Genomic DNA, 12,319 nt, shown 5'->3' on the forward strand with positions numbered 1-12,319 from the left:
GTGGCAAAAGCAACGATTGGCGGAGGGGTTTGTGTGTGTGTGTGTGTGTGTGTGTGTGTGTGTGTGTGTGTGTGTGTGTGTGTGTACATTTCTACCAATCAGAAAAGCGCGTGCAGGGGTTGCAGTGCGGCCGAAGAGCGCGGAAAACGAAAGGAAAGTTTTTTTGCGCTGAGCTCCTGTCTGGATTTCCAGGCGCAAGAGCGTGAGAGCAGGAGCTTGGCTCCTGAATCAGACGCAAAGCCCTTCTCAGGACAGCATTAAGAGCCTAAGAGGCCCTATGAACTTAAAAGATTTTGGTGCCCCCATGTAATAATAATAATATGTTCACCTGCACCAAATGGATTCTCCTTTCCAGGAAGCTTTTAAAGAGAAATTGGATGGCCATCTGTCATGGATGCATTGCAAGGGGTTGGAGTAGAGATGATCCTTGCTTTGACTATATTTATTTACCTACAGAATTTATAGAGCTGTCCTATAGCAGCAGGACCCTAGGAAGGCAGTGGGGTGTAGTGGTTAGAGTGTCGGCCTAGGACCTGGGAAATAATAATAATAATAATAATAATAACAACAATAATAATAATAATAATAAATTTTATTTATATCACGCCCTCCCCAGCTGAAGCTGGGCTCAGGGCGGCTAACAACAATCAAAATAGTCCAACATTCTAAAAACATTCATTATAAAATTAATTAAAATCAAATTAAGATCAAATTAATGGCAACCATCAAGCAAAATTCTGTGCAGATTGCCAGAGGAGGGGGTCAGGCTGCACCCTGACCAAAGGCCTGGTGGAACAGCTCTGTCTTGCAGGCCCTGCGGAAAGATGTCAGGTCCTGCAGGGATGATGATGATGATGATGATGATAATAATAATAATAATAATTTACTTATACCCCGCCCTTCCCAGCTAAGACCGGGCTCAGGGCGGCTAACACCAGGTATAAAAACAATTAATTAAAATACAGCTTAAAAACAAGATTAAAATACAACATTAAAATGCAGCCTCATTTCAGCAGGAACTCAAATCAAAAACTTTTTTGGGGATGAAAACGTCCAATCTTCACTAAGGCCAACTATTCAGACTGGTCCTGCGTGGGCCAAAAAAAAGTCACGGAGGTCCCCAAATAGGAGTTCAATCACAGAAAAAAGCCAGGGAAAAGAAGGAAAGAGGGGGAGGGGATCAAGTTGATTCCAAGCCAAAGGTCTTGGATCTGGGTTCAAATCCTCCCTGGGTCATGAAGCTCACTGGGTGACTTCGGAGTCAGTCACAGCCTCCTAACCAACCTCTCAGGGTTCTTTAACTGAAGGGGGGGGGGTTATACCATGTACTTTTTGTAGAAAAAGGTGGGATATAAATGCAATAATCTCTTCTGTTTACCTGTGTCAGAAAGCTGGAGGGGCCAGCAAGGTGGAGAGTCACCAACCCAGCATTCAGAGAACTCTACATGGTCTCATTTGGCCCCACACCAGTTGGAAAATGCACCTGTCACATGGCTTATTTCTAAGACTGAGGAGAGCTCAATGACCATTTTGGGTACAGGGAGCTGTTGGGAGTTGATGGTGGGTGAAGACAGAGTTGAAACAGTTTTGGATAAACCTGATGGAGAAACCACCCTCCTTCTGTCTTGAATCTTGGATTAGAATAATAGAATCATAGAATTGGATTAGAATATAGTGGTACCTCGGGTTACAGATGCTTCAGGTTACAGACTCCAGAAATAGTACCTCGGGTTAAGAACTTTTCTTCAGGATGAGAACAGAAATCACACAGCAGCAGGGTGGCGGCATCGGGAGGCCCCATTAGCTAAAGTGGTACCTCAGGTTAAGAATGGTTTCAGGTTAACAACAGACCTCTGGAACGAATTAAATACTTAACCCGAGGTACCACTGTATAGTTTTCTTTCAAAAAGTGCCTGAGGTCGGGGTGGGTGGGTTTGCAACTGAATCCCAATAAAACTGCCCAAGAGAAGCAGATTTCTGCACTCATACAGTTTTCTTTCTGTAAACCAGAAAGAGCTGTCAACAAACAAAATGCCACACGGTGTCTAGATAGCCAAAGCTTCTCTCTCTCTCTCTCTCTCTCTCTCTCTCTCTCTCTCTCTCTCCTCCTGCTGTAAATATTTTGCTACTGGCCATCAGGTACCACTGTAACAGAATCATAGAATGGTAGAGTTGTAAGGGACCCTCATGATCATTTAGTCCAACCCCCTGAAGTGCAGGAATATGCAGCTGCCCCTTACAGGGACTGAACCTGAAACCTTGGCGTTATCAGCACCAAGCTCTAACCAACTGAGGTATCCGCCCACAATCTAGAACGCCCAGTTCTGCATAGGACTGCTAGGCACCATTGCATAAACCTCTAAGCAAGGACTTGCCAAGAGATGATTTAGAAATGCCACCTTTGGTTAAGTTTCCACTGAACTTTCCTTCTAATTTCTCCGCAACCAGCCTTGTTCCTACTATTTTACATTGCTTTCAACTCTTTGCACAATTTCTTTAATTTTGCTATGTTTTAAAGGTAAAGGGACCCCTGACCATTAGGTCCAGTCATGGACGACTCTGGGGTTGCGGCGCTCATCTCGTTTTATTGGCCAAGGGAACCGGCATACAGCTTCTGGGTCATGTGGCCACCATGACTAAGTCGCTTCTGGCGAACCAGAGCAGTGCATGGAAACGCCGTTTACCTTCCCGCTGAAGCAGTACCTATTTATCTATTTGCACTTTGACGTGCTTTCGAACTGCTAGGTTGGCAGGAGCAGGGACTGAGCAACGGGAGCTCACCCGTCACAGGGATTTGAACCTCCGACCTTCTGATCGGCAAGCCCTAGGCTCTGTGGTTTAACCCACAGCGCCACCTGCTGTGGGTTTTACAAGCTCACTAAATGAAAGAACGCAAAAAAACCCACACCCAACCAACTTGATAGCAGTCAAAAAACACACTGACAAATATCCTCCTCTCAACTCAGTCCAATAGCTGAATCCTACTGTGACCTGACTGAATCATTGCCAAAACAAGATGACACCTGATTGGCTCTCTAAACACTCATGCTCAATGGCTATATTGATATATAATGTTATAGTAAAAAGGTAAAGGTACCCCTGACCGTTAGGTCCAGTCGTGGACGATTCTGGGGTTGCGGTGCTCATCTCGCTTTATTGGCCGAGGGAGCCGGCGTTTGTCCACAGACAGCAAGAGATGAACACTAGCTCTTGATTCTGATAATTTCACAATATCCAAGTACAACTCAAGGCCTCTCAGATGAATGGACTGAGTAAGCAGTAAGCAGAAGATCCTGCTCTTTTGAACAGGCAAAGGCAGAAAGTCAGTCTTCCAGAACTGATATCAAGGCTGGATCTAGGCACATCAAAGAAGCGATTCAGTTGAACGCATTGTTAACTTCATTCATACAGGAAAATCCCATTGGTGAAAAATGGGACTCCACAGTGCCATCTGGTGTCACAATGCATATAAAGCATTTTATCTTTATGAATGTAGCTGAGTCCCAGGCCTTATTTGGCTAACTCATGGTTTGCCAAGTACGCACAGTCTGTGGTAGGGCGCTAGGCCGGTGTTCGCCTAAGGCTGGCAGATTGTTTGCCCAAATCAAGGAGTTCCCAATAAGAAGTGGCTGGGAATAGCTCTTGAAAGAAACAACCCAGACTCTTCAGGAAGAAACTCTAGCTTCAAGAAGCTCTGAGTTTCAGCCCTCTTGAGAGCTGGGCTGGTGTCTTACTCCCTTTCTTGAGAGGCTTGAGGGCATTGGGCAGCAAAGACAAGCCGAACACTAAGGAGCCACTCAGTTTATTTCCAACTCTATGGCTGCTGCTATTGCTACTACTAATTTATTTATCTGCCCCCCGACTGGGTTGTCACAGCTGCTCTGGGTGGCTCCCAATTCTTGGCAGAATGTCAAGTGCTTTAAATGTGCTTTACCTATCCTATGAGGGATGTGGGTGGCACTGTGGGTTAAACCACAGAAGAAGAAGAAGAAGAAGAAGAAGAGGAGGAGGAGGAGGAGGAGGAGGAATTTGGATTTGATATCCCACTTTATCACTACTTGAAGGAGTCTCAAAGTGGCTAACATTCTCCTTTCCCTTCCTCCCCCACAACAAACACTCTGTGAGGTGAGTGGGGCTGAGAGACTTCAGAGAAGTGTGACTGGCCCAAGGTCACCCAGCAGCTTCATGTGGAGGAGCAGGGAAGCAAACCCGGTTCCCCAGATTACAAGTCTACCGCTCTTAACTACTACACCACACTTGCTCTAGGGCCTAGGGCCTGCCGATCAGAGGGTCAGTGGTTCAAATCCCTGCGACGGGGTAAGCTCCCATTGCTCTGTCCCAGCTCCTGCCAACCTAGCAGTTTGAAAGCACATCAAAGTACAAGTAGATAAATAGGTACTGCTCCAGCGGGAAAGTAAACGGCATTTCCATGTGCTGCTCTAGTTTGCCAGAATTGGCTTAGTGATGCTGGCCACATGACCCGGAAGCTGTACGCCGGCTCCCTCGGCCAGTAAAGTGAGATGAGCGCTGCAACCCCGGAGTTGTCCACGACTGGACCTAATGGTCAGGGATCCCTTTACCCTTTACCTATCCTATGACTTGTTCCCACTGGCAAAAATGCCTCCAATACTTTGTGTTTGATGGTCTTTATCTTTGTGGTTAGGCTGTGCCTCACTCAAGATGTACCGATAGCTGTCTCCCTGGATATGCCAAGGAGGTTCAAGAAGGCAAGCCCTTTTTGTTGTTCCAGCTGCTCTCCTTGCCCAGAAGGGACCATCTCTGCTCAGGAAGGTAGGTGACTGCTGAGGAAAGGGCATGCTTTTGGAGAAAGTTTGAAAGTAGACCACGAACTTAACATGAGTCAACAGTGTGATGCTGTAGCAGCAGGAAAAATAAATAAATAAAACAACTAATGTTATCCGAGGCTAATCATAGAATCATAGAGTTGGGAGAGACCACAAGGGCCATCGAGTCCAACCCCCTGCCAAGCAGGAAACACCATCAGAGCACTCCTGACATATGGTTGTCAAGCCTCTGCTTAAAGACCTCCAAAGAAGGAGACTCCACCACACTCCTTGGCAGCAAATTCCACTGTCGAACAGCTCTTACTGTCAGGAAGTTCTTCCTAATGTTTAGGTGGAATCTTCTTTCTTGTAGTTTGGATCCATTGCTCCGTGTCCGCTTCTCTGGTATTCTGGTGTCCAGGTCAAATGATATTCTGGTGTCCAGGTCAAAGGAATTAATAGCACCTCTCTATTCAGCCTTGGTCGGACCCCACCTGGAGTACTGTTTCCAGTTCTGTGTACCAAAATTTAAGAAGGATATTGACATACTGGAACATGTGCAGAGGAGGATAACCAAGATGATCAAGGGTCTGGAAACCAAGCCTTATGAGGAACAGGTGAAGGAGTTGGGTATGTTTAGCCCAGAAAGGAGAAAACTGAGAGGAGATATGTTAGTCATGCGGTTGGACTGGATGACCTTCAGGGTCCCTTCCAATTGTACAAATCTATGATTCTATGATGGATAGAGTGGGAGGAGACAGGATTAGTTGGAAAAGTTTTCCACTACTAGACCACCAGGTGGTCCATAAGAGATCCTGATTCCAAACCACTTGGATCAAATTAGACCTAATGCTCAGAAGTGGAGAAAAGATACAACACCAAGGGAAGAATGGCAGATGATGTTAATAGAATAAATAGAAATGGCAAGACTGATAAGAGATCTGGATTTAAAAAAAACTATTTGAGAAAGATTGAAAATGCTTATAGATTATCTGGAGACATACTGTAAACATATTAAAAAGTTAACAGTAATAGAATAAATTTGGCAGTTTAAAAAAATATTGAGATATAAATTTGGTGACTGGCCCAAGGTCACCATGTTGTTGCATCATGTTGCAACATGAATAAATAAATACATAAATTTTAAAAAGGTTGGCCGAAGCAACTTGTTTGTCGTCGGTTGTTGTTTTTTTTGTGCTATTTATTGATGGCAATTTCATTTTTTTTCTTTTAAGCTGTATTCATTGTGATAGTGGCACTACTAGATACATTCATTATATTATCATTGACCCTCCCCTCAGGGAATATTTCTTTTATGTATTTATTTATTGTTTTTATTAAAGATTTTCTTGGGTTACAAAAGACCATCATACATTGTCTCTATTTTCATATCATAAAGTCCTTTCTATAGATCAGTTATATTTGATGTAAGGTTTTAATGTTGTATATCGTATAAGGTTGGCGGAGAAGACAGGTAGGGAGAGAGAGAAAGAAGGAAAGAGAGAAGTGGATAGTAAGCTTTCATTTTTCTACATAGTGTATGTGTGAGGTTTTGTTTCAGCATCGCATGGGTAGATTTTCTTTCTATTCATTTATTAGTTTTCATTGACAGTGAGAGAGATGGGTATTATTTTTTTTCAGGCAATTTTTATCTTGTGATTAGGAAGGGACAATGCAATGTTAATACTTATACTCTCTAATATTTAGGAAGGGAACATAAAATTCATCTGAGTTCTCTTCCTGCTGTGAGCTCTGCTCTTTCCTGAGGTTCCTGTGGGTGCAGGGGAGCCCCCCAGGAGGCACAGTGAGACATTTGCCTTGGGGACAGCTGGGAGGGGCAAAAGATCTGGGTCCAAGGAGCATGGTGCTCACTGCCTCCTCTTCTTGCCACCCTCCTCCTTGCTAAGTATAATTGATTTAATTCACACTGAGATGAAAAGGTAGCTTTAAAATGGGAAATGGCTGAATGTGTATTAATGAAGCGTTGCTAATATTGGGGCTTTTCCAAAGCTATTTCCTAAAGCACTCTGAGCTCCTTAATTTGTTAACAAATTACTGTTGGTTGTTTTCTACTCTGTGCTGAGAGTGAACCTTTGATCATGTGATGAAGGAATTGAGTTGCAAACCTCCATTTCCAAAAGGAGTTGCCTTTAGTCTTTCTCTCCCAAGTTCCATGGAGTGAGGATGTAAATGAAGGGAGAGTAAACAGCCTAAGGCCAATGGTGGCTGGAAAGCAGGCTGTGGAGGAGAGACAGATTTCTGCTTCTAGGTCTGCATGGATTATTCCATATTTTCCTAAGATGCTGAGCCTGTGCTGGACAGCACAAGACATTGTATGGATATTTGGGTAGTATCTTTGATTATTGTGCTCTGTTTTTGAAGAGTTCTGCCACTAAAACTTTGAATAATATTTTTCTTCCAGAAGGAGTCAGTTCTCGTGCTTCCAGTCACTTCAGACTGTGCAATATTAATATCTGCAACACTACTGAGCTGCCATTTCCCCTGCAGCTCCCATTGCATCGCTCCCTTCATGACCTGCTCATTTCCAGTCGTCTTTTTTCTCGCCTGCCACCTTCAGCACAACAGGACTTCTGTGGGCTGCCTCCAGGTGGCATCAGAGCACCCAGAGCAGCAATATTCAAGCAGACTCTCTTGATACGCACAGCACAAAATGAAGAGATACCAATGCAATATTTTTTTTTCATTTTGAAAAACAATGCATAAGCAATTTATTTGTAATGCTATCTTAAAAAAAGATTCTCTTAATGAACAGCATTCATTATTATTGAATTGTGATAAGGATTTCTTATTAGGCAAAATATATGAACAGTATTCAGAAAAGAATTCCTAAATCAGGTAAAAAATAAACAGTACTAAGGATGGAATATGATTTAAATGATTATTTTGCGTTCTGATTTCCAAAACAATAGCTTTTAAGGAGCTACATTCCCAACTCATGTGTCCTGCCTTTATTGCTACCATGCTGGCTGTCAATTGCAAAAACCAAAAACGTATTTTAGGAATCAGGTGCCATATTAAGTCTTTGTAGTCAGGTGCTCCTTTGTATTCAGACTAGGCCTGAGTACAATAATGTAGCACTTGGGAAGGAAGATGCAGCCCAGAAGCCCAGCACTGGAGGCCAACATAGAGAAGATCTGCACGGCTACCATGAACTTCCCCTTGGTGCTCAGGTAGGTGGGCACAAAGGACACCCAAACACTGCAGAAGACCAGCATGCTGAAGGTGATCAGCTTGGCTTCATTGAAGGACCCTGGGAGTTTCCTGGCCAGGAAAGCCACAGTGAAGCAAATGGCAGCCAGGAAGCCCATGTAGCCAAGGACTGTGTAAAACACGGCAGCAGATCCTTCATTGCATCGCAGGATGATCTCTCCAGCCTGGGAGTGCATGTCAGAGTCTGAGAATGGAGGTGAGGTACCCAGCCAGATGACACAGATGAGAATTTGGATACTGGAACAGGAAATGACAATGGAATTAGCCAGACTCTTTCCCAGCCATCTCCTCACCCTGTTTCCTGGCTTAGTGGCCAGGAAGGCCAGCACAACGGTTATAGTTTTTGCCAACAAAGAAGAGACAGCAACTGAGAAGATGATGCCAAAGGCCGTCTGCCTGAGAAGGCAGGTGACTTTCCTTGGCCAGCCTATAAACAGAAAGGAGGACAAAAAGGAAAGGAGGAGGGATACAAGGAGGATGTAGGAAAGGTCCCTGTTGTTGGCTTTGACTATGGGAGTGTCAAGATATTTAATGAATATTCCTAAAAAAAGGCCTGTGATTAAGGCCAAAAACAGGGCAGTGGAAGCCAAGAGGGTCCCCAGATATTCATCATAGGACAAGAAGGTGATAATCTTGGGGATGCATTGATCTCTGTCCTTGTTGGAATATTGATCTTCTGGACATTTGGTGCAGTGGTCTGCATCTGGAAAAAGAAGAGTGTCTGCTTGAACATTTTCCTGCAGACTAGCAAAAAAAGCAAGTCAATTTTGAATCCAGCCAACTCCCACAAATGGAAACAGTGATGGGACTTGCTATTTCTGCTAATCAACACAAAGTTGGTCCTTTCCATGCAGTTCCCTATTGCAGATAACACCTCATTCACCTCCCAAGGAAGAGCTCGGAGTGATCTAGAAGCTCCAAGTTCTTAATTGCAGCTACATCTGATCTCACCCCAACACCAGGTGTTGTCAGATGGGCGTAATTTACAAAAAAATGTTCCTTGGAGGAGCATGGACTGGAACTCTGGTCTTTCCAGTACAAACCAAACATCCTAGCTACTTTGCCTCACCGACTGGTTCAAGGAAGCCTATCAGATGCAGCAACACTGCCTAATTCTTACATACTCAAGGCTAGTAGCACCTTAAAGACCAACTAAGTCAGTTCTTGGTATGAGCTTTCGTGTGCATGCACACTTCTTCAGATACACTGAAACAGAAGTTTCCAGACCCTTCTATATAGTGAGAAGGTGGGGAGGGGTATTACTCAGAAGGGTGGTGGGAATGGGTGATTGGCAGATGGCTGTGATGAGCCTGTTGACGACTCTTAACGACTGCAATAGGTCTTACAGGAGGAAGCAAGGGGTGAAAAGGTGAAAAATAGCTTTGTCATGTATAATGAGATAAGAATCCAAGGTCTTTGTTCAGGCCAGGTTTCTCCATGGTTTTAAGTTTGGTGATAAGTTGTAATTCAGCAGCTTCTCTTTCCAGTCTATTTCTGAAATTCCTTTGTAGTAAAACAGCTACTTTGAGATCTTGTATAGAATGTCCTGGGAGATTGAAGTGTTCTCCTACTGGTTTCTCTGTCTTGTGATTCCTGATGTCCGATTTATGTCCGTTTATTCTTTGGCGTAAGGTCCGGCCTGTTTGTCCAATATAGAGAGCTGAAGGACACTGTTGGCATTTGATGGCATACACAATGTTAGACGATGAGCAATTAAATAGTCCCGAGATGGTATGTGTGATGTTGTTGGGGCCAGTAATGGTGTTGTCCGGGTGTATGTGGCAGCAAAGTTGGCATCTGGGTTTATTGCAGGCTCTGGTGCCAGTGTCCGTGTTAGGTCTGGTTGTAGTATTATTGTGGGTTAGGAGTTGTTTAAGACTGGGTGGCTGTCTGTAGGCAATGAAAGGTCTTCCTCCCAGAGCTTGAGAAAGAGAACTGTCATTGTCCAGGAGAGGTTGTAGATTCTTATCTCATTATACATGACAAAGCCATTTTTCACCTTTTCACCCCTTGCTTCCTCCTGTAAGACCTATTGCAGTCGTTAAGAGTCGTCAACAGGCTCATCACAGCCATCTGCCAATCACCCATTCCCACCACCCTTCTGAGTAATACCCCTCCCCACCTTCTCACTATATAGAAGGGTCTGGAAACTTCTGTTTCAGTGTATCTGAAGAAGTGTGCATGCACACGAAAGCTCATACCAAGAACTGACTTAGTTGGTCTTTAAGGTGCTACTGGAAGGAATTTTTTTTTTGTTTTGACTATGGCAGACCAACACGGTTACCTATCTGTATACTCAAGGCTGTATCAGTGGTACCTGGAAAGCTTTATTAAGACTATGTACACTACTATTGAACCTTTATTAAATTCAACCATAAGACCATACTTGAATATTCATCAAGAAAGGACATATTTTATTGTTCTTTTTGCTGCACATTCCTCTGAAGTCTCCTACCTTCCTGAGTGGAGAATGTCCCTTCTGCACATGGAGCACAAGCATGGCAGCAAATGGGCTTCCCTTCCTGAACCTTCTTGTCATTCCCAGGGCGACAACTTTGGGTACACCTGGACTGAGGAAGGGTCTGACCAAAAAGACAGAAACATCAATGAAAGACTGTTGCCAAGTAATTCCTGGGGGATTGTACAATTTCAATCTATGTGGCATAGACACGGCTTTGGTGTAGATGTTTTTTTTGATCCATGGGACAAAACAGAGGGTCATAGTCCTTGGGACACAGTTGGGGTAGAAAGAGATTATCAAGAAGAAAGAATTACATGGAGACTATATTGACCTTGGGTTTAGGAGTCAGAGCTCTCTGCCATTATAACAAAGCTCTAGTAAACACAGTACCAATCTGCAGTCAGTTAAAAATATCAAAACCAGAGAAACAAACAAGCTGAAACGGAAAAGTATTTGGAGCAGCCGTGTTGTACTCAATTCTTAAGTCTGGCCTGCTTTCTGACCACTGAAAGGCCCATGCCCCAGTCATAGTCCAACATGCTTCTCCATTTTCATGTTTCCTTTTATAGATTTTTTATTTGTTTTTTAAAGTAAAGTTTACATTTAAACACAAGTCATAGTCATAGAAAAAAGAAAAAGGTAGGATTTCCCTAATTCTTGGATCATTATTAAGTTCGATAGGCAACATACCTCTAAAAGGGTTAAATGCAATGAATTGGTTTTCCAAACCTGTTTGAATAGCCTGGACCACACAAGAGCCTCTTGGTCAATGGTGAATTTTGGGCCTGAGGATCCCTGTCTGCTTATGCTCCCAAATTTCACTGGACCAAAGGACTTGTTGGAAAATGGCACCCAGTTCACAACGTCAGATTCGACTGTCAACTGCCCATTCTCATCCAAATAGACTCCTTCCATGGAAGTATTGTAAAACTGGGAGCTTCCCAGGAAAGGGTGAAGCTAGAACAGGAAAGAAATCATGCACATTTAGAAAAGAATAAAATTATCTAGATAACATAGCCTAATTGCCGAAGATCTTTGTACAGACTGACAATGGGAAAACCATCTAGATAACTTGGCCTAATCCACGAAGGCATTTGTACAGACTGACACTTTGTGTGTGTGTTTGGGAAATGGATCTGTGGCCCATTCTTTCTGCTTCAGCCTTTTGGGACAGAGACTCTCCTCCCTGGAAGAGAGGGGAGTGGTTGTGGGCGGGAGCCTGAGCCTCCCCCACTCACCTGGCTGGCGCCCACGCCCATCGGCAGGCACCCAACCAGGTGCCTCCGAGGGGGCGTGTTCAGCAGCCTATGTTCTGCGGCGCCAGCCTCTCCTCGGCCTCATTCTCCTTTCCGTCATCTCGTCGCGAGTCACCCACCCTCCACTCCCTTCAAGCTCAGGGTCTTAGTTCCTTGGCCTTGCTATGGACCTTAGGTTGGTCGCCCTGGTTGTCCAGGGGGTCTGGTAGGAATTTTTCCATTTGGCATTAGGCTTTTGGGTTTTTTCGCCTACCTTGTAGCAATCGTCACAACTTTCGTGGTATTGGTGGGTAGGTTAGGCATTGGAATAATGTGTTGTGGTGTGTCGAAGAGCTAGGTGTGGCCATCGCCTATGCCTTCAATTTTTGGGCATTCCGTTAAAGGAATCCAGCGGTCATGTACTCTGTCCGATGCCTGCTTGGCGGGAGGCCGTGGCACGACCCTCGGTGACATCAGGGGAGAGCCTATAGTTGGATTAGCATCAACAGGCTCCACCTACTGGTGAATAAACCCCCTTGTTTTAGACATCCAATTCCTAAGCCAATACCTTATCACTGCTGTAATCAATAAAGTTGTGGCCTTTTTTT

The 12,319-nt window shown here is 44.2% G+C and overlaps 1 long non-coding RNA gene across 1 annotated transcript in view; it reads right to left on the reverse strand.

Annotated features, from left to right (window-relative positions):
* Positions 1–10,461: 10,461 nt before the first annotated feature.
* The window catches only part of LOC310838287, a 64,919-nt gene continuing 63,061 nt past the window's right edge, over positions 10,462–12,319 (reverse strand). The window contains exon 3 of the long non-coding RNA XR_014560891.1: positions 10,462–10,597. This is a non-coding gene — a long non-coding RNA (uncharacterized lncRNA). The remainder of the gene's footprint in view (positions 10,598–12,319) is intronic.

Source organism: Podarcis gaigeae (genome assembly GCF_964106915.1).
Source record: "Podarcis gaigeae genome assembly, chromosome: 2".
NCBI lineage: Eukaryota > Metazoa > Chordata > Lepidosauria > Squamata > Lacertidae > Podarcis > Podarcis gaigeae.